Here is a 22,895-nt window from a genome sequence, read left to right as displayed (position 1 = left end):
CTTCTCTCCTTAATAGTTCATTCCATCTTTCATCCATCCATATGACACAGCAAAGGACCTAGATTATATTCCTTCAACTCAACCAATAACAAATGCCATCAAAGTGCCCAGAAATTGTCTTTCAGAATCTGCTATGCGCCAATGAATGTCCTCAAAATAGACTTGCAGAACACTCTGCTGACTTTGCAGGAAACCCTGAATGTTATCAAGAAAATAGAAACCCTGAACTAGTCTTTTCTGCAGAAACAAGAAAGCTCCATAGACTGACATATGTTCCTCAGGATTACAGAACTGAGAGCTGGCCACTGGATATGAGGTATGAGCACTGGATGTAGCTGAACTAGCAGAAGGAGGACATAGAATCCAATCCAGTAAGCTAAAGTAACTTTGGAGAGCCTTCTAAGCAACACTCTATGTTAATACAGCATGACTCTTCTATGGCTATACATTGCAGCTTCTGGAACATTTATATGCAACATTTGGAAAAACCAGGTCCTTGTTCCAATAATTAAGCGCATAGTTTCTAGAATCAGACGGTTCAAATCTCAACTTTATAACTATAGCTGTGAGACCTGGTACAAGTTATACTGTTTAACTGTAAAATGTGTTCCAGCTTCCCATCTAAAAATGAAAATGAAAGAAATATCTGCCCCTATAGTTGCTACATTATAGCAATCATTAACTGAGTTAATACAGTGTAACGTGCTATAAGGCCCAGCACATGATAAGCAATTAATAAGTAATAGCTACTATTACTGACTCAGTACCATTGTATCCACTCATTTTAAGGTCCCATAGTTGTATCCTACATTTTTTACCAGAGGAAGGGGAGAGAGATCTTTGACTAAGTGAATTTTGCCTCAGGAAAGAATTATTCCTGAAGACCTGCTTGTTACCTGCCTATTTTCCTATTTGCAAGTGCAAAATATGTCAGCATTTAATGACAAGAGGGAAAGCAGAAACACAGCTCCTTTACAAATATTTAAGTAATACTTATTTTGATGTGCATTTCTGTTATGTAGGAGATTTCATAAAGCAGGATCTTCATGAACTTGCACTGTGGTGGGCCAGTGTGGGGTTAAAGAGATCTAACCCTCATTTAAGAATGTGCTGGGGCACAGCTCTGAGTATTGCAACATGTGGACTCTCTAAGTGAACTACAGCTCATACCAAATGATGATTTTAATAACGGAACAATGCTGAATAGTCTCATTGTAAATCTAGCAGAGGAAGATGCCATTGTCATTAGTGGTGCTATTGTTGCACATGGGACAAAACATGGTAGCTTCAGAAAGTAGCCTGGGTCACTGACATTTCTGACAGCCGACAGGAAGAAATGTTCCAGTTGCCTTCATGCAGGGGTGAAAAGGAAACAGCGGCTGTAAATGTGGCAGATAAAAACAAGTCTCTATTTTAGGCTGATGGGACAAAATACTGACTGCACTCAAAGGACCTAGCAGCTCTGGTTGAAAGGCTTTCAACCATTTCCAAACGAATTTGGTAGAAAAGCAAGTAAACATTTTAGAAGTCTTGTCTGGAAGAGGCGAAGGTTAATGGGGATGCATGTAAAACAGCTTCCCCAAACGTTTCCTTTTATAGAATACTGGATATAAATGCAGGAATACAGACTTAAATGTTGTCATTTAGGATCTCCCAAAGCTAACTGGTTGAGTAATAGTAATGAGTTAGATCATCCCTTGAATCCTGCATTCTTACTTGACACTAGACTGTGAAAAAATTGGGGCTGTTCAAGGTTGGCAGCTTGTCCTCGATTTTGCACCCAGCGCTGTGTCTTAGGCATATCTGGCTAGTCAACTGATTAGGTGTCCATGACTAGCTGGCCATAACACAGTATTATGGTTGTGGTTCATTTTCCTTTCTGAGCAATCTCCCCAGTCCCTCCTTTAGGGAGTCTTCTAGAAACCCTGGAGCAGCAAGCTCTCTCTGAGAGATTATATTTGGGGACATCTGTCTTCAGAGCACACCAAAACTCAAAACAGCATCAACTTTAATATGCCCCAAGTAGTAGAGTAGTAGTGAACTGTTGTTTTGTATGTGTATATACTTTATTTAATTCATAGAACTACGTAATCCCTATACAATGATACCTAAAAGGTACACTTATACATCTTTCAAGAATGAAGAAATGACAAAGAAAACATATTAACTCAAATAATGAAGAACAACAAATATTAAAATTAAAATGGAATGGTTAGGACCACCATCAGGTAATGCTCCAAAAAAACACTACTTAGATGCTTTAAAATTAAGATAAGCAAAGCTAGCACAGTGACAAGAGACACTGGTGCAGACACTAACAACTCCTGCTTCTGCCTCCTCTTTCCATTTTGAGTACTCTGCAAAGGCCACAGAGGTCAAATTTATGACCAAGGAATTCCACGAGAGAAATGACAGAAAAAAGATTCGGGGAACAATATAAGAAAAATTACCCTTAGTCATGCAAACTTTAAGTGTTGGTTAGATTCCTGGGCACTGAGATAGAGACTATGTTCCCCATTTTCCCTTTCAACGAAGCATGGTCATCTAAGTTCTGGCCAATAAGAGGTGAGCATCAATGATGTAATGACATTCTACATCATGTCTTTAAAAGGAAACCACTTCCCCTCCACATTCTACCTTCCCACAGTTGGAATCAGGACATGGTGTCCCGGCCCATGTTCAGCCACGTGAACACTCTGGCATACATATGCTAGAACAAGATAACGAAACCAGGATATCAGGAAAACCACACAGAGTAGAGTTAAACTGCCCGCTGGCTCAGATGTTAACATGGAAAGAAATAAACCATACATCTGTTTAGATCTTCTGTTTCAGTACTGTGAAATAACCATGTTAACCTTGTGGCATATATCAGTTTGATATCATATTGTGTGTCAGTCTTGAAAACCAGGTAAACCTTTGAGAAACTTCAGGAAGACCACAGAAGTAAATTGAAAAATAAGATAAAATCTGGCTCTGATATTTTAAAATGGTTGTTTTTATAAAGGACATTAGCAGATGCTTTGACAGAAGATCTGATTAGTAATAGGTACTTTGTAGCTTCAAAATTTCATGGGTTAAGTCACTAGCCAAAATTTCATAAACAAAGTCACTAGCCAAACTTTGAAGAAGTAAATAATCTACAGCAAAAACAATCTTCTGAGTCAGGAGAAAGAAATGTCTTTTCAAAGTCTGGTGAAATCATAACCTATCATTCCTAGAAAGCTTTAAAACAATTGGAAATTTCCTACTCCAGTGCGTCTGGGTAGTTCAGTTGGTTAAGTGTCTGATTCTTGATTTCGGCTTAGCTCATGATCTCCCACTTTGTGAGAACAAGACAAACGTTAGGCTCTGTGCTGTCAGCTTCAGATTCTCTCTCCCTCCCACTCTTCCCCTCCCCTTCTCTCTCCTCTCTCTTCTCTCTCTTCTCTCTCTCTCTCTCAAAATAAAGAAAATTGCCCACTCTGGCCTTCAGGATTGTTCTGCTATGCCACAGGAGCTGGGCAGGAATGCAAACATTGCATACTCAGTACATGAGTGAACTCTTACAAGCTAGACAAATGAGCAGCGACACAAAATTAAAGCCACATGTTATCTTGTATTAAAAATCTATTCTGTAGAGGTCAATCATCACTCCATGTTTCCCAGAGAATTAATATGTAGTGTCAAGAGCTGGAAAAAAATGGGTTAAGAATCTTTCTGATGTTGGAGAGACACATGTAAACACATCAGCAGATATTTACACTTCCAAGTAGGATCACTTAACAGAGAGCAAAATATTTACTTAGACAAACCTAAAGGGTGAATCTCTTTTAAAATAATAAACTTTTAATTACTCTTAAATAGATTACAAAAGTGGGTAGAAGTGCTTGTAGCATCATACAGATTTTAGAAATATTCTAAAATATTTTGTTCCCTGGAAACAACAGCTTGTCCGATGAGCTATGCCCTTTCCAATTCAGGTCAAGGGTGCTGTCCTCTGTGGAGCTTTCAAATCCCCCAGGCAAAGTCAAGCCTTTCATATTCTGCTTTCTAGCACTTCCTGAACATTCTATTGCACTGCTCAATCCTGTTAGCATTTGTTTGCTCGTACTGCTTTCCATTTAACTAATAATTCCTAGAGAACAACCACAGGTGGAGCCTCACATATGACAAGAGTATGGACTCTAAAGACTGGCAGGGTTCAAACCCTAGCCCAAATCATATGCACATACCTTAGGCATGTTACTCTACCTTCCTGAGCATTGTCTCTAAAATAGGTGAAATTTTTTCTTAAATGAGCTTCTGAGGATTAAATGAGGAAATACATGATAAATGTATTGGGCTGGCTGAGTGACTCAGTCAGTTGAGTATCCACCTCTTGATTTCAGATCAGGTCATGGTCCCCGGATCATGGGATTGAGCCCTGTGTCAGGCTCCTCACTGAGTGTGGAACCTGCTTGGGTTTCTCTCTCTCCCTTCCTCTCTGTCTCTCTGTCTCTCTGTCTCTCTCTCTCTCTCTCTCTCTGCCTTTGCCTCTCCTCATGCTCACTCTTTCTCTCTCAAATAAAAGAAAATTCAGGGGCGCCTGGGTGGCGCAGTCGGTTGAGCGTCCGACTTCATCTAGGTCACGATCTCGCGGTCCGTGAGTTCAAGCCCCGCGTCAGGCTCTGGGCTGACGGCTCGGAGCCTGGAGCCTGTTTCCGATTCTGTGTCTCCCTCTCTCTCTGCCCCTCCCCCGTTCATGCTCTGTCTCTCTCTGTCCCAAAAATAAATTAAAAACGTTGAAAAAAAATTTAAAAAAAAAAAAAAAAAAAAAAAAGAAAATTCAAATAATACATGATAAAAGTATTAGTACATGGTAAATTTCTCAGACCTGTGCCCAGCCCACAATAAATGCCACATAACTGTTTTTTCAAGTCAGTTCCTGACTCCATAGGTGCCTAATAAAAAGTTATACAAACAAATGGTGGGTTAGTATCATGGAGGCCAACTTCAAGAATGGTATGGATTTTATAAAAGCAAGTGTTACGTGGTAAAATATTTGAAACTTTCCAATGAAAAGATGACTTCATAAAACACTGGGATCATCACAACTCAACAAAATCATCTCAAGGGCTTATCAAAGATGATTCCAGAATATTGGTCTAAAATGCACCAATGTAACTCAGAATATCAGTCCCTCCTTTGAAAATCTGGAACTTGAAATAAAAAAACACGGCTTTTCAGAATATGCCATTCATCTAACCAAGAAAATTTATGTTGCAGTTCTGAATTATTCATTCATTACAGAGAACGCCTGAAATGTCCCTTCTTTTCAATGTCACCTATCAACTTCCATGACTTCCACTCCTGTGAATAGCTGGTGTTTTCTAATTGCTTGTAAAACATCTGTTTACATGCAGCATTTCACAAGAAAAGTGCCTAAAACTCTGTCTGTATCTTTACCGTATCAGTATCTAATATTATCAAAAACTTTCATTTAACATTTCATTCTTTGAAAATTATTTAGAAATTCTTCCCAAGTGAGGGATGTCTGGGTGGTTCAGTTGGTTAAGCATCTGACTTCACCTCAGGTCATGAACTCATGGTTCATGGGTTTGAGCCCCATGTTGGGCTCTGTGCTGACAGCTGAGAGCCTGGAGCCTGCTTCGGATTCTGTGTCTCCCTCTCTCTCTGCCCCTCCCCCCCCCCCACGCACTCTGTATCTCTATTTCTCTCTCTCAAAAATAAACAAACATTTAAAAAAAAAGAAAAAAATTCTTCCCAAGTGAAAAGTCCACATAACCACCTGGAAAATACCCAGCACTACAGTCACTGTCCCTTAGTTTGGGTTTCCTCAGAAGTAGCATTTGTGACAAGGATGTGAGCTAGGAATTCTTTTTGGAAGGTAACCTCAGAAAATCCTAGCACAGCAGTGGAAAAGTGAGACATAAAGGGAAAGAAAGCCAATGAAAGTATGACATTAAGAAATGCAGCTCTAGGGGTGCCTGGGTAGCTCAGCTGGTTGCACGTCCAACTCTTGGTTGTGGCTCAGGTCATGATCTCATAGTTCATGAGTTCGAGCCCCAAACTGAGCTCCACTCTGATAGCTCTCCCTCTTTCTCTTTCCCTCCCCACTTGCTCTCTCTCTCTCTCCCTCTCAAAATAAATAATTAACTTAAAAAAAAAAAAAAGAAATGCAGGTCTGTATACCCTCAGTGAGGTCATATCAGAACTCTGGCAGATTAGAACATGTGTCCAAGTTTTCATGTCCAAGGCAGAGGAAGCCAAGGCATTTATACACTGATTCACAGAAGTCATTGTTTGAGGATTGTTTCATGGTTATAAACATTCTATGGCACATGGGTTGCCACATGCTCTAGCAGAGCAGACTTTAGAGTCTCAAGAAAAAATAAAAGGAGCAGCATTCAGGCACACACTGCAGATCGAGGCTGGGCTGGAGCACATGAGGGATATGGGTGGAATACTGACAGCATTTTGCTACACCCAGCAATCCTATGTCCATGTGTAAACTCAAGACAGTAAAATCGCTTAATAATTACAGGAAAGATCCAAACAAATGAACACAGCCTGTGTGAGTAAGTAATTCTGTAAATAGGTTGGGATGCTGATGTTTATGTATTCATGAGCACAAAATAACATGGAAAGCTATTATAATGGTCTCTTAGCATTGATTACATTTTTCATAAAATAAATGACAGGAAATGAATGTTCTTGATCTCCTTCAACACCTCTACCTCAAGATAGTTCAGGAAAATCTCCAGTCCCTAAACCTGTGGATGTCAGGTTTTGTCCAATGATACTACATAAAGTCTCATTCATTCAACAAACATCCAGGTGATATTTGTCACACAGAAATCATAGTTTATAGTATAGAAAAAATATCAACCAGGTCATTATTGCCTGATGTGATCAATGCCCTCTCTACTCCATACAAAGCCTGTGGTTTATAGTTTCCTTTGGATGGAGTATTGATAGTATGGATGTGGGAGAATATTGGAAACTGTTAGCTGACACTTCTGTAGAACATCAAAACTAAATACATGTCCTTCAGTGATATTTCATTATTGCTACCTCTGTAATAGCAGAGGTAATAAATTGCACACACGCACACACATGCACACACACACACACACACACACATGCATACACACATGCATGCTCTTTAGGGATTATGAGCTCCTGAGAGAGCCAGGATTGAGTTCTGTACATAATTCTAAGGCCTCCTATACCTAGCTGTATTAATCACAGCCACCTGGCATAATGTTATGTTTATAGCAGTCACTGGCGGGGTCAGTTAAATTCAAAGAAAAAAAGCAATAGTACATATTTCTTCTTGATTTAGAAGTCAACATTTTCTTTTTTAAAAATTTTTAAAAATTTTATTTAATTCCAAGTTAGTTTACATGTAGTGTAATAACGGCTTCAGGAGTAGAATTTAGTGATTCATCACTTACATACAATACCCAGTGCTCATCCCAACAAGTGCCCTCCTTAGTGCCCATCACCCATTTAGCCCATCCCTCATCCAATACCCCTCCAGCAACCCTCAGTTTGTTCTCTGTATTTAAGAGTCTCTTATGGTTTGCTGCCCTCTCTGGTTTTATCTTATGTTTCCTTTCCTCCCCCTATATTCATCTGTTTTGTTTCTTAAATTCTACATATGCTTGAGATCATATGATATTTATCTTTCTCTGACTGACTTATTTTGCTTAGCATAATACACTCTAATTCCATCCACGTTGTTGCAAATAAGAAGATTTCATTCTTTTGATGGCCAAGTAATATTCCATTGTATATATATATACCACAACTTCTTTTCCATTCGTCAGTCAGTGGACATTATGCTCTTTCCATACTTTAGCGATTGTCGATATCACTGCTGGGGTGCATCTTCCCCTTCAAATTAGCACTCCTATAACCTTTGGATAAATACCTAGTAGTGCAATTGGTGGGTCATAGGGTAGTTCTATCGTTAATTTTTTGAGGAACCTCCATACTGTTTTCCAAAGTGGCTGCACCAGTTTGCATTCCCAACAGTAGTGCAAAAGGGTTCCCCTTTCTCCATATTCTCGTCACCATCGTTTTTCTGAATCTCCAGTTCTCTCACTTAGCCCATCCTTCTGGATAAATATGTTTAAAAGAACAGCTGGACAGCATATAAAAATTAGCAACAGTGTTGCTATATTACAATTTTGACATATTAAGGCACCATTTTTTTTCATCTATGACTGAGAGCTATTGGGTCAGATGCAGCTCGACTTACAAATATGGATTAAGGTGCTGTAATGATGAAAAGAAATCATTATTAAATATAGCGGTTTAAAAAAAAGCCTGCAAATTCTTTGACAATCCCCCCACCAAGAGGTGGAATCTGTCCCTTTTTTAAACACAAGCTACCTTAGTGGTTTCTTGCTAACTTACAGAAGCCTAGGTCTTAAAGGGCAACATAGCTGTTACTTGGTACTCTCTCGAGACATGCCTCTTTGGAGCAATGAGGCACCAGGTGAGAAGCCCCAGCCATCCTGAATCCACTGTGCTGAAAAGACCACATGGAGAGAGGAGACAGAGACCCAAGTGCAGAAGCACCAGGTTTCCAGACCTCAGTGATCACTCCTTAGCTGGCCTACTTGACCCACAGAACCAGAATAGAGAACAGTAGCAAAAGATAGTGCTGTTTTACAATATCAAGCTTGGGGTGGCATGTTACAAATCAATTGATAACTGGTACATTATGTACTTTGTAAATAGAGTTCCCCACAAAACCTTACCTATGATTATATTTTAGATGGGACATAAAACATATTAGAAAGAAAAGAATGGCCAACTTCTGCAAACGTGTGTAGCAAAGTTCATTCTGGCATCAAATCCCTTTTGGCACTGTGTTTCCAAAGCCATTAGTGAACTGGGTTTGACTGGAAACCCTTCTCACCCTGTGGGATGGAGATCTGGCTGCAGCAGGTGGCTATTTTGAAAAACTTCACCTCTCTAATGAACAAGAGTTGTTCCTACAATTCCAGCACAATGTGAGGTATATTTTTTATGTCAGTTCTGTCAAACCTTGACATGCAGTACAGCCCCAAACAATTCAGCACATGCCTGGTCAGTAATAGCTACTTCCTTTCCTCCAACAGACCACGTAGGCTGCCCACTCTATCAGGCGAAGAATTTTAAGGACGTTTTTCCAGATTTATGCCTTTGTCTGTCATTTTTAATTCAAAACACTGGAAGTAAATTTGGGGCTCTTCTGCTTTCTGAGGAATACCTTGTGTTGATCTAGATAAGTGGGTTTTTTTTTGGTTTTTTGTTTGTTTTACTTTCTGATGATGTGCATCTCTTTAAAAACTAATTTAAGAAATACTCGTAGAATATCGTTTTATTCTATATTCGTAAGCATCTTCTATCTTGAAATTTAATGAGTTTTTTAGGGCACCATCCACAAGACCTGTAAGATTCCAGTATTGTATTCCACAGTGTTGTATTCTACTTATTACTCTCTTATTTTATACTTTATTCCTTAGCTGGTGGTGTTCCTTATACATTATTCCAAAGAACTTTGCTTTGTAGGATGGGGCTATATAACCTTAGAATTCAGAGGGGAAAGGAGAAACAGAAAAGGGTTGACAGAGGGGGGAAAAACAGAAAGAAAATTTTAATAAAGTAATTAGGATGGCTTCTGTAATCTAAATTTTGGAATATCATGGTAGATATTTTCAGTAGGATTCTCCTAGAAACACACCTGAGATAGAGGCTTAGGTGCCAGATGTTTATCTGGGGAAAGTGATCCCAGGAAGCAATGATAGTTGAATGACAATGCAAGGCAGAATAGTGAAGGAAGCCAGAAAAGAGTGTCTAATTAAACAGATAACTGTGGCTGGCAACAAGGCTCAGTCCCGCTGGAGGGGACATATCTCAGATCTGTCCCAACTAAAAGCTGAGGGCTCAGGGTCCTGTATTACCAAAACCCATCTGTAATTGGTAGAAGGCTGCTTCCAGGGACTTTAATTTTCTGACACTTTCAGCCTGCCCAGCACATGGCTGAGAACATTCCAGAGGCCAAAGAGATCTCTTAAACAAAAAGTCACAAGTACTTGTAGCAAGAAGCTAGCAGCATAGACTGGATGCTGAGGGAACATGGCTGGGGCACTAACATGTCTGCCGTGGTAGCTGAAGTTCTCCCCAACACCATGCTGGGGCAGAGCGGATACATGGTGGTCGTCTTTATTTGGGGATAGTTACTTACTTAGGTACATCTTGATGACTTGGTAACGGTGTTTTAAACTTTGCATTATTATCAAACCCAGTCTAATTTTGTTGTTGATCCCATACCACCAGAGTTTTTTAAATGTGATTTTTTGAGAACTACGGAGTATTGGTAAAATATTTAAGGACCCCTTGCCCTCTTTGGCTTGTTATCGGAAACCTACTGTTCCTGGGGTGCCTGGGTGGCTCAGTTGGCTAAGCGTCCAACTTAGGCTCAGGTCATAATCTCATGGTTTGTAGGTTTGAGCCCCCCCCCCCAACCTGTGCTGACAGCTCAGAGCCTGGAGCCTGTTTCAGGTTCTGTGTCTCCCTCTCTCTGCCCCTCCCCTGCTCATGCCCTCTCGAAAGAAAGAAAGAAAGAAAGAAAGAAAGAAAGAAAGAAAGAAAGAAAAATAAACATAAAAAAAAAAAAAAAAACATAGCAGCTTACTGTTCCCATCCCAGGACCCATATCACCCCGCTGGTTTTTTCAAAGTCTTTCCTAAACTCCAGGGCAGCAAAAATGTTTATTTTAAAAGTCAATATTCATTAACATATACCAAACACATAAGCAGCAGAACATGGAAGTTTATATGAGGAAACATAGGACCAAAAAACACATTTATGAAGTGCTTGGGGGAGCAACCATAAGGAGTTTGATGAATAGCAATTAGGAGCAGGAAAAGAGCCACCTGGTTTAAAATCTGCTTCGAATCAGAATTTTTCTCACATATGTTTACATTTTGCTATAAAAAAGAACAAGTACACATCCATACAAATAAAAAACACCAAAGAGAATACTTTTATGAGTTGCAGGAATTGGGTACCATCTTCTCTGAACACTGAAAAATTAGCTTACTACCTAAATAATTTATATCAATAATGTGCGCTAAAAGAGAAGTACAGAGGGATAAGCAGATGCACCAAAAACTGGGGATGAAAGAAAAATCTAGCAATGCACAATGCTTGCTTTATTTCCTTTCTTGTCTTTTCCTCTCCCTTCCTCCCTTCTTCTCTTCCTTTGCTTTCCTTTTATTCTTCCCTTCTTTCCTTTTTTATTTCATTTCCTTCTTTCTTTAGAGTAGTCGTTACCAGAGGCAAGGAGGTAAAAGAAAAGGATTCCAAAGGGTACAAACTCTCAGTCATAGGCAAATAGGAGACCTAATGTACAGCATGGTGAGTACAGTAAATCATAATGTATACTTGAAGTTTGCTAAAAGAGTAGATCTCACATGCGTTCACCATTTTTAAAAAGGTAATGGTGAGGTGATGGATTTGTTAATTAGCTTGATTGCAGTGACCATTTCACAGTGTATAAGTTTATCAAAACAGTATATTGTACCCTGTAAATATATTCAACATTTGTCAACCATACCTCCGTAAAGCTGGAGAAAAAAAAAAAACCTATTTTTCATTAAAACCATTCTACATTCCTTAATAGCAGGTATATGGATGGCAAAGGAAAGTCTCATTAGCTAGGTACAGAGTGGGTGTCAGGACAAAGCCAGAGTGGGATGAGAAATGCCCGTGGAATGATATGCAAGTCACGATTTGGTTTCCCTGAAAGCCGGCTTAAAGGAAGACAGCCAGAATAGCAAGAGTGACCACATATGGAAGTCCTAATTGAAACAGCAGCACGGGGCAATGGTTTCTAGGGCTCTGAGCCTGGGACAATCCTGCCTGAAGGCAAATCTCCTTGTCATTTATTAGCTGTGTAATGCGGAGCAAGACAATGTCTATGAACCTGAATTTCCTAATCTACAAAATGGGGGAGTGCATCATGCCTAATGCCTAAAAATCAAAAATCAAATGTGCTAATAGAAGGGATCTTCTAGAACAGAGACTGGCATACAGCAAACGCTTGGTAAATATCAACTGCTGTTCCATGGGCTCCCAGATGTTTTGTATTTGATTCCCACAATCTTCAATTTCTTATGACGTGTGTCTATGCTGCTCTGAAAACACACCTACTTTATTAATTACAAGAGAAGGACATTTATTCATGTATAGATAATTACTGAAAAAGTTGTGTGCATCATGTTAAACCTTGCTATACACAGGCAGCCAAGGTACTGTCATGTATCTTGCACTTGTTGCTGAAAAGCTGGTGCTAACTTTCAATGACACTGCTACTTCCATCATAGCATGGCACAGCGGCACCACGCATGTGGCTCATTCAGTGCCGTGGCTGTGAGTGAGCAGGGTGTTTATTTCACTGGAGAAATGTATCATCCATGGAGTCACAATAAGGAAAAGTGAGGCTTTAGGAAATTGCTCAAAGTTGGCTTGTGAATAGCTCTGGTAGCCTGCATCAATGGTCCCCAATTCACCACCTTCTTTGTACTTATACCCTTTGCCATCAAGAAACAGAATCTCTTCCATAACCCCTTGAATCTGGCTGGCTTTGTGATTTTACTTGACCACCAGAATGCACTAGAAGTGACAGCATGTCATGTGGAGGCTAGACCTGTACTACTTTTTCCAGCCATCATATGACCACACCTAGAGACACATGCTTTAGCCTCCCCTTTTATTACAGTCACCCAACTGCCAGACATGAATGAGTGAGCCTAGAAGACTAGAAAAAAATTGCCCATCTGATCCCTGTCCATCCCCCACACACAGATATGTGAGCTAAGTAAACACTTACTGTTTTAGCCCATCAGGTTTTGAGGTAATTTGTTTTGCAGTATTATTTGGCAACAGACAACTGATATAATAAGGAAGTGAGATTCCAACACTAGATTTGGGGACTCCAAGACTTATGTTTTTGAGGCTGTAAAAAGTAGTCATAGAATAATTAAAATATATGTGTATACGTATCCATATAAAATATATTTACACTATAAAAATATGTTGTGTAGATACACATATCATAAGCTACTTTATTGTGAGTAGGGATTGGCCATAGGAAGAAATGGTAAAAATATTTCCCTTTGGCCAAACAAACAAACAATGATCATTTTATAAAAACAAGGAGGGAGCACCACTCTCACTTTTAATACTTAACAAGATTATAAGTTATAAATTATTTTTAAGGCTTTCACTCTTTGATTCTCATACTAAATTATGCCACAAAAATATCCACAAAGAAAAGCATCAGACTGGCTTACCGAAAACATCTACTTCCCAACTTTTAAAATTTGCTTTTCAAGGAACATAATGTCATGGAAACCTACAAAATACACACACAAGAAAATATAGTGCCCTTGGGTAAAGCATAATAATAAAACTTTGCTAATGGCAATCATTCAATAATTATTTACTGTGCCTCTACTATGTAGAAAGCACTGTAGTAACCTCTGGGAACCCAGAGATGAATATAACAAACTTTACCCTTGCCTGTTTATCTATGTAACTGAGTAGCACCACCAATGATTATTATTTTTTATAAAAAGAGCAGTTTCTATAAAATAACATTTAGTTTAATACATTAAGACTGTTCTGAAATGAAAGGTTCAGAAGACCTAAAAGATCTGCATTTGATCAGTCAAAATGATCTTAATTCAGATGGTTTGTATTCATTAAAAGTTTTCCCCTTCCAGAAAAATCAAACAATGACTTCATAATGTACTCAAAGTACCATAAGATCAGAAAAAAATATACACAAATACATGTCTCTGATGTGGCTAAAGAATTTTTTTAATCCTGGAGGCCACATAAACTTTATAAAAATTTACAAAAAAAATAAATAATTAAAGACCTAGTATGAATGCTAGGGTGTACTGCAGAGATAAGGCTTTAGAGAAATAATGTCTGGTTATAACTCTCATTTTATTTATGAATTCCAAACTTGGTATTGGTCTCTGCATTCTAATATAGCAGTTGAGATGCTAAATGAAAAAAAAAAAGGAAGAAAAAAAGAAAAAGAAACATTCATAATGTATCCTCAATGGAAGAAAAACAATTCCAATAGTGCTCAAGAGAAAACAAGGGGGAAATAATGAGAATTTCACACAAACTAAAAAGGACAGATGAACAGGTTATTTAAAATTGCCTTCAAAACTATGGAGTTTTGTTACAAGGTAAAGACTAATATTTTGCTTTACTTCTACAATGAAAAAATAATCAAAAACCTTACTAAACTGAACCAAGATATTGAATAGCAGGTACCAAAAGAGGCTTCAACAATAACTTGGGTTGGGTGTCGAACTCATCTTTACAAATCAAATCTGGTGACAACTGAGAGATAGGAATGCCTTAGGATTTGCATTTTCATTTTATGAAATTTCATTTTCATTTATGAAGAATTTGCAAGTTCTCCAATTTCACACATTTGCGTGGGATTTGGGGGGGTGTAAAATTGCTCATTTATAGATACTTGCTGAGTACTCACTTGTGCCGAGCATTCCAGTAGGTGATTAGAGATGGTTTTTGTGCTTACAGTGAGGCAGCCCCTGCCACCAGGGAGCTCATAGTCTAGGATGGTAGATGTTCCTTAAAGACAGGATTACCCAAATGAGGCTCTGGTTACAGGATGCTTATTGCAGTGACTCACAGAGGGTCCTATGCTAGACTGGGAGGCCCAGGAAGTCTTCCCCAAGGTCTTCCCAGGTGAGCTGAGATCTCAAAGGTGTAAGGATCCCAAAGCCTAAGGAAGATAAGGAGAAACAGCACATGCCAACTGCCTTATTCAGAGAGGACCTTGATCAATTTGCGGAACTGGAAAGAGACCTTAGCAAAGGTAGCAGGGTAGAAGGATACGGCTGAAAATCTGGGAGGAAGCAGAGGCAAGTTCTTCTAGGCCATTGTGAACCCCATATGAGCTGGGCAACATCTCCTGGGAACATGTTAGAAATGCAAATCATCAGGCTCCACTCCAGACCTCCAGAGTTGGACACTCTGGGTGGAGGGAGGAGGGTCCAAGAATCTGTGTCTTCACTCCTCCAGGGGATCTGATGTACCCTCATGTTTGAGAATTTTCTGTGTTTTTTTTAAAGCACTTCTGTGTAGTCTACTTGCCCCAAACCCTTGAAATCACTTCTCAATTCCATCCTGTCATGTCACTAGCTTCTATTGCCACTCACTTTCGTTGTTATCACAACCTCCCAACTGGTCGCCCTGCCTGTATTTGTCTTTTCACTCACTAGTTTGTTCAGTGATTCAGTATTTATCGACACCTGCTATGTGTTTTAATACAGTAGTGGACAAAACAAAGAAATTTGTCTTGGTGGGTTTACATTCTTGTTTGTAGGTATATGGGCAAGGCAGAGAGTGGACAGAAAGTAAGCAAAAAAATATAAAACATAATCAGTGAGCAAATTCTATGGGATAGAAAGCGATAAATGCTGTTGGGGATAAAAAGAGAGTGTTTACGACTACAGCAGAGACTGGAGATCCGTAGTCACTGAGCTGCCTTTAATCTACTCCTCAATATCCATTTAATAAATGGGGAAAGAAACTCAATTTCCCAAGATCTAAGAGTTAGTAGGCTGCTTCCACCTCAGATGTTTCTGCCTCCCAACCATTGATCTCCCTTCATGTCATTGCATGGGCACCTTTGGTTACCTGAAAAGTAGTCACCAAGATAGAATTTTTTTATACAAGCATTTATTAGGGAATGCTTATGGAATAACACCTATTGAAGTGAATGGATGGGAAGGGAAGGGAAAAGCTGGGCAAAAGGAGAAGCTAGATAAGCTCTGATACTGTTGCTAAAGAAGTCTCAGCCAACCCCGGCGGAGTTTTGAATTGGGATGGCCCTACAGAGTTTTCCTGAATTGGGATGAGGAGCCTGGGTCTTACAACTGGAATCAACACTGTATTAGATGTGTGCTGCAGGAAGGAGGTATGACTATAGGCAAGCTAGTTCTCTGCAGGCAACATCAATTGCCAGAGAGGAGACTGTCAAGAAAAGATTGTGAACCTGTACCTAGTACCTTACCAGGACTGGTTAATTCACTAATTCTAGGAGGAGGGCAAAGATATGGATAAGAATGCAAATAAATCAACACCCTTCAGATTTCTTGGAATCTTCTGTTCCAGAGTAATCCATGATAACATCTTCCCCTAGAATGCTCAGCAATGTTGATCTGTGACTCCAGCACTTTGTAGAGTTAGAGTCAAAACCATAAGTGAGTCTTTGCATGGAGGGAATCAGCCCTGCCAGATATCAATAAAGTGTACAAGTGCTTATTCAAGGAGAGTAAAACTGCCAAGATTATAATTGCTTGTAACTGGAAGTAGGCAAAGAAATTAATGTTGCTGAATAGCATTCAGCCCCCTGAGAGCTGACAAATTTAGTCAAGATTGCATATCATTAGAAAAAACTGGAGTGAAACATTTCAGTCAATATGGTCTGCTTTCTCTGAAATCCACGAGTGGTCATAGTTAACACGGTAAATATTTAATTCCATCACTTATGATTGCCCTTTGCCCCCAGCATTTGACTTGGGCAGCTCTGGGAGCTTAGGCAAACACTTGCAGCTCCTTTTACTTGCCTAGCACTCATTCTGCCTTAGCTGACTGCCTGGGGACAGAATCACAGGAAATACATGAGTAAGACTGGCAGGCACAGGAAATTTAATGAAGTGGTTTGTAGAATGACTAAAGTATGCACTCAGATCTGGAAGGGATCTTAAGGATGAAAAGTCCACCCCGCACTCCCTATTGTACATGAGAATATTAAGACATGAAACCCAGAGAGACAGACAGGGTCGCACAGACACACCTTCCAATGTGAAGGCCAGTTCTTTTTCTGTTGTAACACATGGTCGCTAGGGGTATGTGGTGACTCTGCCTTGTGGTGACTTAGCTGGATGGAACAAAATTTCCCAGTTGCCTTCCCTGTATGTGTCTGACTAGGATGGGCCACAAGAGATGTTATTCAGGAGAGCTAGAAGAAGAAAGTGAAGAGGAAGCCATATTATTCTTCACACTCAGAAGGTCACACAGTATATTGTAGCCCCTGCCCATTGTTGCTTCTTTGATGGCTCCCTTATTGGGCATGCAATTGTTCCACTTTTTCCTGCTCTCTCATGTTCTCCACCTCCTTGATCATCATGTGTTCAAATCCATGGTGAAGCTTCTCTTGCAGGGTACCTGTTCTGCCAAGGTTGGAGGAAGTGAGAACTCACATTGAGTCCAGTCTGTTTTAGTGGGGTCCAATTCATGCTTGTCCTTGTTCTCACCCCCACTTTATGCCCATCTTCCCTCCCCTATAGGCTTCAGACTCCAGCTTCAGATGTGAAAACAGCAGATCATTCAATATCTCCCACAATTGCATACAGTCAAATTCCTGTAACAAATCCTTATTAATGGTTCTCCATCTCAGACTGAACTGGACCGAAACAAGGTGCCTGCAGCTGATAGAATATTTGCTCTAAATGGTTCCTGGTATTTCAGGAATGGCCTCACCCACTGTTAGACCCAGTGTCACTAACCCTCCATTCTTCTCATCAACCATCATCTAAGATCTCCAAATTCAGGAGTTATATTTTATTTCATTTTAAAGTTATTTTTTGAGAAAGAGAGAGAGAGAGAGAGAAAGTTCACATGTGCACATGTGAGCACACAAATGGGGGAAGAGCAGAGAGAAAGAGAGAGAAGCCACTTGATGCAGGGCTCAAACTCACGAACCATGAGATCATGACCTGAGCAGAAACCAAGAGTCAGATGTTTAACCCACTGAGCCACCCAAATGCCCCTATTTTCATTTTATTTATCTTTTTATTTTTTTTTAATGTTTATTTTTGAGAGAGAGAACCAGAGTGTGAGCGGGGGAGAGTCAGAGAGAGAGGGAGACACAAAATCCAAAGCAGGCTCCAGGCTCTGAGTGTCAGTACAGAGCCCAACGTGGGGCTCAAACTCAAGAACTGAGAGATCATGACCTGTGGTGAAGTTGGGTGCTTAACCAACTGAGCCACCCAGGCACTCCCTATCTTCATTTTAAAGTTATGTTTTATTTATTTGTAATTTTTCCTACTGACTAATAATAAATAATATTTTAATAATAAAATAGCAGCTAGTATTTACTGAATGTTTACTGAATGAACCCATGACCAATGTTAAGCATTTGTGTCATATAGTTGCATTTTTTTAGCATAGGGGGAAACTCAGGCAAACAAAGTTATATAGCTTTCCTAAAGGTACAGAGTCAGAAATCAGCAGAAACAGAATTTAAAGTCATGTTGGTTGACTGAAAGCCCCAATCTTTGCACTATACTTCCACTTACAAAGAGATTTTGCTTAAATGTATGGTTTCTCACATACCTTATATTTTGGCATTACCATAGTTTTCCTAAATGAATATCACTACTATTTTCCTCCAGAGTTTAGAAGATGTAATGCCACTCAAAGAAGAATTAAGAACTACTTTGGTACCAAATTTGAATGGCCTATCCCATTCTTTTATCCATGGCAGACATTACTAATCTATGAGGGTGCTCATTCTAACTTTTCCTAGTTGTGACTGCAGAGGTGTTCTCAAAATGCAGGTGTTATTAAATGACTTAACTGAACATGGCACTCAAGATGCTAACTTGGACATAGAAGAATATTAATGTTGGTAAAGACAAGGATGAGGAGATTAGCATTGAATGTGGAAAACAAAACACCAGTAAATCAGCATACTTATTCAGCTCTTACTGTATAACAAGCACACTTGGGGGATACAAATAATTATAAGGCATGATCTCTGACTTTAAAGAACCTATGCTATATCAGAGTAGTAAAACATTTATACACACAAAAATAATCATTAACATAAAGTAGTTTGTAAGTGTTGAACAAAGACACAAGCATCAGGTTTTCAGAAAACTATGCATTTGAGTTGTGTTTGGGGAAATATTTAGACGTTGGATAGATAAAGGGAAAAGAATAAAAGATATTCCAAGAAGAAGAATGATGCGTGCACAATTTCTGATGATAAATGAAAAAGGTCAAAATGAGTAGGGCAGGGATCTGGAAAGGAAAAGACAAAGAGAAATTAAGAAGTTACAACTGGAGTTTTAGGGTTCTAGCTAGTAAGGTTCATATTTCACTTGATAAAATTCTATATATATGCCTCAATGTCTCCAATTATTTGTCCCTCCCAGTATTCATATTTCTGACTATTAACCTTGTAGTATTCTCCTGCAGTGACCCTTGGCTTGACTATGTGACATGCTTTAGCCAATGGAATCTTAGCAAATATGATACAAGCAGAGGCTTGAAAAGTGTTTGGGTAAGTGGAGTTGCTTACTCTCATCCTTGCTTTTCTGCCACTATCATGAAAACATGTTCAGGCTAGGCTGCTAAAGAATGAAAGAAAGGAGGGTCAGTTGTCCCCACTGCCCCAAACAATAACCAGTTGACCATCAGGCACATGAGTGAAACCAGCCAGGACCAGAAGAACCTCCCGGTGAGCTTAGTCCCTATTGGTGAGCCACAGACTCCTGAACTAATTAAATGAACTGAATTCGAGGGGGTTTTTGTTACACAGCACTGTTTTGCAAATAGATCACTGACACAGTTCTTTTTTGTCACTTTCCCTTAAATAAAAAACTGCTAGTGTTTTCTGCTTTAAATAAAATTTAAAGCTGCAGGCAGGCTGAGAGGCCTTCCATGGCACCAAAATTTTACTCTAAAGAGAAAGAAATGGTTTTTCCTTCCTCTCACATATCATCAAAAAACAAATACACATAAACACCATTCTCAATGTAAGTAAATAAGCAGTGTAAATAGTTATATTTTTTTGTGACTCTATAATCCCAGATATTTGGAAGAGAACAGTCACTCTTCAGGAAATAGTGCCATTACTAGGAATTTACCCAAGGGATACAGGAGTACTGATGCATAGGGGCACTTGTACCCCAATGTTTATAGCAGCACTCTCAACAATAGCCAAATTATGGAAAGAGCCGAAATGTCCATCAACTGATGAATGGATAAAGAAATTGTGGTTTATATACACAATGGAGTACTATGTGGCAATGAGAAAGAATAAAATATGGCCCTTTGTAGCAACATGGATGGAACCAGAGAGTGTTATGCTAAGTGAAATAAGCCATACAGAGAAAGACAGATACCATATGGTTTCACTCTTATGTGGATCCTGAGAAACTTAACAGAAACCCATGGGGGAGGGGAAGGGAAAAAAAAGGAGGTTAGAGTGGGAGAGAGCCAAAGCATAAGAGACTCTTAAAAACTGAGAACAAACTGAGGGTTGATGGGGGGTGGGAGGGAGAGGAGGGTAGGTGATGGGTATTGAGGAGAGCACCTTTTGGGATGAGCACTGGGTGTTGTATGGAAACCAATTTGACAATAAACTTCATATATTGAAAAAAAAAAAAAGAAATAGTGCCACATTCAAACACAGGAGAGCCTACCGAATGTTGAAGCCATTTCCCCCCCTAGAGAGAAAACATGGAGGCACCTGGCTCCCAGGTGCTACAAAGTCTCTAGCATATTCTAATGACACAAGGTTAGGGTTTCTATTTCTTCTGTATGGGTCCTTCCCACTGAAAATTCTACATGACTATAAATTATGACCTTTTTCACATGGATGGAGTAAGGAAGCAAGAGGAGAAAAATGTTTAAAAACATGCTTTTTTCTGTTATTAACATGTGGGACGGTAATTACTCTTGATTCTGTTTCATGCAAGAAGAGTCGCACTCTACAAACACAGCATACTGCTGGTTTCAGAGCAGGAAAAACATGAAAATAGCCAATACCTAATTACATGTACCCAAATAACCCACACTTAAAGTCATTTTAGAGGCATTCATTGTTGCATTGTTACCTAGGTCCCTTCAAAGTTCTGCTGATGATCTTCATCATTTTCTTGGGGAAGATAAACAGGAAGACAAGTACTTGACTGTAGTCTTTAGCCTGATCCCACAGGGAGCTCTGGAGCATAAATCACACCACAGAGTTGTCCCTACTTGTAGCAACAGGACAGGCCTGTTGGCTGGAGCAGAGGGGAGCATGAATGTGTGTGTGTGTGTGTATGTGTGTGTGTGTGTGTGTGTGTGTGTGTGTGTGTGTGTGTATGTTGGGAGGGTGGATCTGTAACCATCCTGATTAGACATTTTCCACCAGCCAAAGGTAATTTTTTTGAGATGAGAGGCAGATGTGAGCCTGATAAACCATTCCTCACAGCAGTTGAAATCTATGAAAAGATCTGGGTGGGCTACCTACAGTACCTTCTAGAGTTTTTTTTTTAATATAATTTTTTGACAAATTGGTTTCCATACAACACCCAGTGCTCATCCCAACAAGTGCCCTCCTCAATGTCCATCACCCACTTTCCCCTCTCCCCCACTCCCCTCAGTTTGTTCTCAGTATCCACGAGTCTCTTATGGTTTGTCTCCCTCCCTTTCTGTAACTTTTTTTTCCCCTTCCCCTTCCGCATGGTCTTCAGTTTAGAGTTTTAACTATTGTAAAAAAAGAATCATGGACTCAGAGGTTCAGTGATGAGAAATGAGAGAGAACATCAACAGAGAAGAACATCCACAAAGAAAGTCAGAAGAAGGACTCATTCTCCTCCTGCATAGACATTATTAATGTTGACTCCATTGCTCTCATTCTAAGCCTACATCTGTACATGCATGTTTCTGCCAATCACATAATACAGACCAGCCATGACTTTAGGACAGGGACTCAGAGCCACCTTCCACAAGGTGGAAGCCCCCTACCCAAGTTCAAGTGGCAACTTAGAAAACCCAAAGCATTTATAAGGGCAAAAGATCACTCTGGAGTTATGATAACATTTGCCAAGACATGCCAATGTCTGAGAACTGATGTGTTTAACAGAGTCAAAAGCTAAACTTTCCTTGAGTAACAGTATTGTCAAATACCTCCTAATCAAAGGCAAAATCACAGATGCCTTTCTTCTCATTTCAAAAAAGGAAGATGGATCAAAATGAAGTCCAAATGATCCACTTTCCAACTCAATCAAATAAGTGCTGACCTCACAAAACTAGAAATCAAGGCAGTGCTTTCTGGAAGCAGATACCCTTCCACAGGTATCTAGAGATGCAGGTAAATATTTGAAGTAACACAATACACATATCCACATATAATTTCCAATATTGCTGATGGAACTGCCACTAATGATACCGTTTTTGGTCAGTGTCTATTTTTTCTAAATCTCTGATATAATAACCCTGGATTTTACAATGAAGAACTTTATTTTTTACTCTTCTGAGGTAAAGTTTATATAGGTTGAAATGCACAAATCTTACATGCACAATCACGACCTATGAATGCACACACACATCACTCAAACCCCATCAAGATATGGAACATTTTCATTACCCTAATCCTTGCCCCCAACACCCAGAGGCAAGCACTGTTCTCTTTTTTTCACCATACATTTATTTTCCTTATTCCAGAAATCCATCAAATGGAATCAAACAGTATATACTCTTTGGTAAATGGCTTCTTTCACTCAGCATCATGTTTTTGAGATTCATCCTATGGTTGTACCACTCTATCATTCCTATGTCTTGATAAGTATTATTCAATGGAGAAATTTTAGAACCAAACATTTTGCAGCTTTTGTTCTGATGATTAAAGCTGATTTAAAATGCTGATTTAGATAATGGATAATTTATTTGAAAAAAAAAAACATGATGTCTTTCAAGAAAATATTTCTTGGGGTACCTGAGTGGCTCAATCAGTTAAGCATCTGGCTCTTGATTTCAGCTCAGTTCCTAATCTCAAGATTTGTGAGTTCAAGCCCTACATC

General features: G+C 39.4%; 1 protein-coding gene and 1 long non-coding RNA gene across 2 annotated transcripts in view; one reads left to right on the top strand and one right to left on the bottom strand.

The window, feature by feature from the left end:
- Positions 1 to 22,895, bottom strand: part of PLCB1 (phospholipase C beta 1) — a 697,918-nt gene that overhangs the window by 508,153 nt on the left and 166,870 nt on the right. The gene's annotated exons all lie outside the window — the stretch shown is intronic.
- Positions 248 to 22,895, top strand: part of LOC122215804 — an 88,569-nt gene continuing 65,921 nt past the window's right edge. The window contains exon 1 of the long non-coding RNA XR_006200537.1: positions 248 to 316. This is a non-coding gene — a long non-coding RNA (uncharacterized LOC122215804). The remainder of the gene's footprint in view (positions 317 to 22,895) is intronic.

Source organism: Panthera leo, chromosome A3 (genome assembly GCF_018350215.1).
Source record: "Panthera leo isolate Ple1 chromosome A3, P.leo_Ple1_pat1.1, whole genome shotgun sequence".
Classification (NCBI taxonomy): domain Eukaryota; kingdom Metazoa; phylum Chordata; class Mammalia; order Carnivora; family Felidae; genus Panthera; species Panthera leo.
Note: the sequence above shows the minus strand (reverse complement) of the source record. Positions and strands in the feature narration are given on the sequence as shown.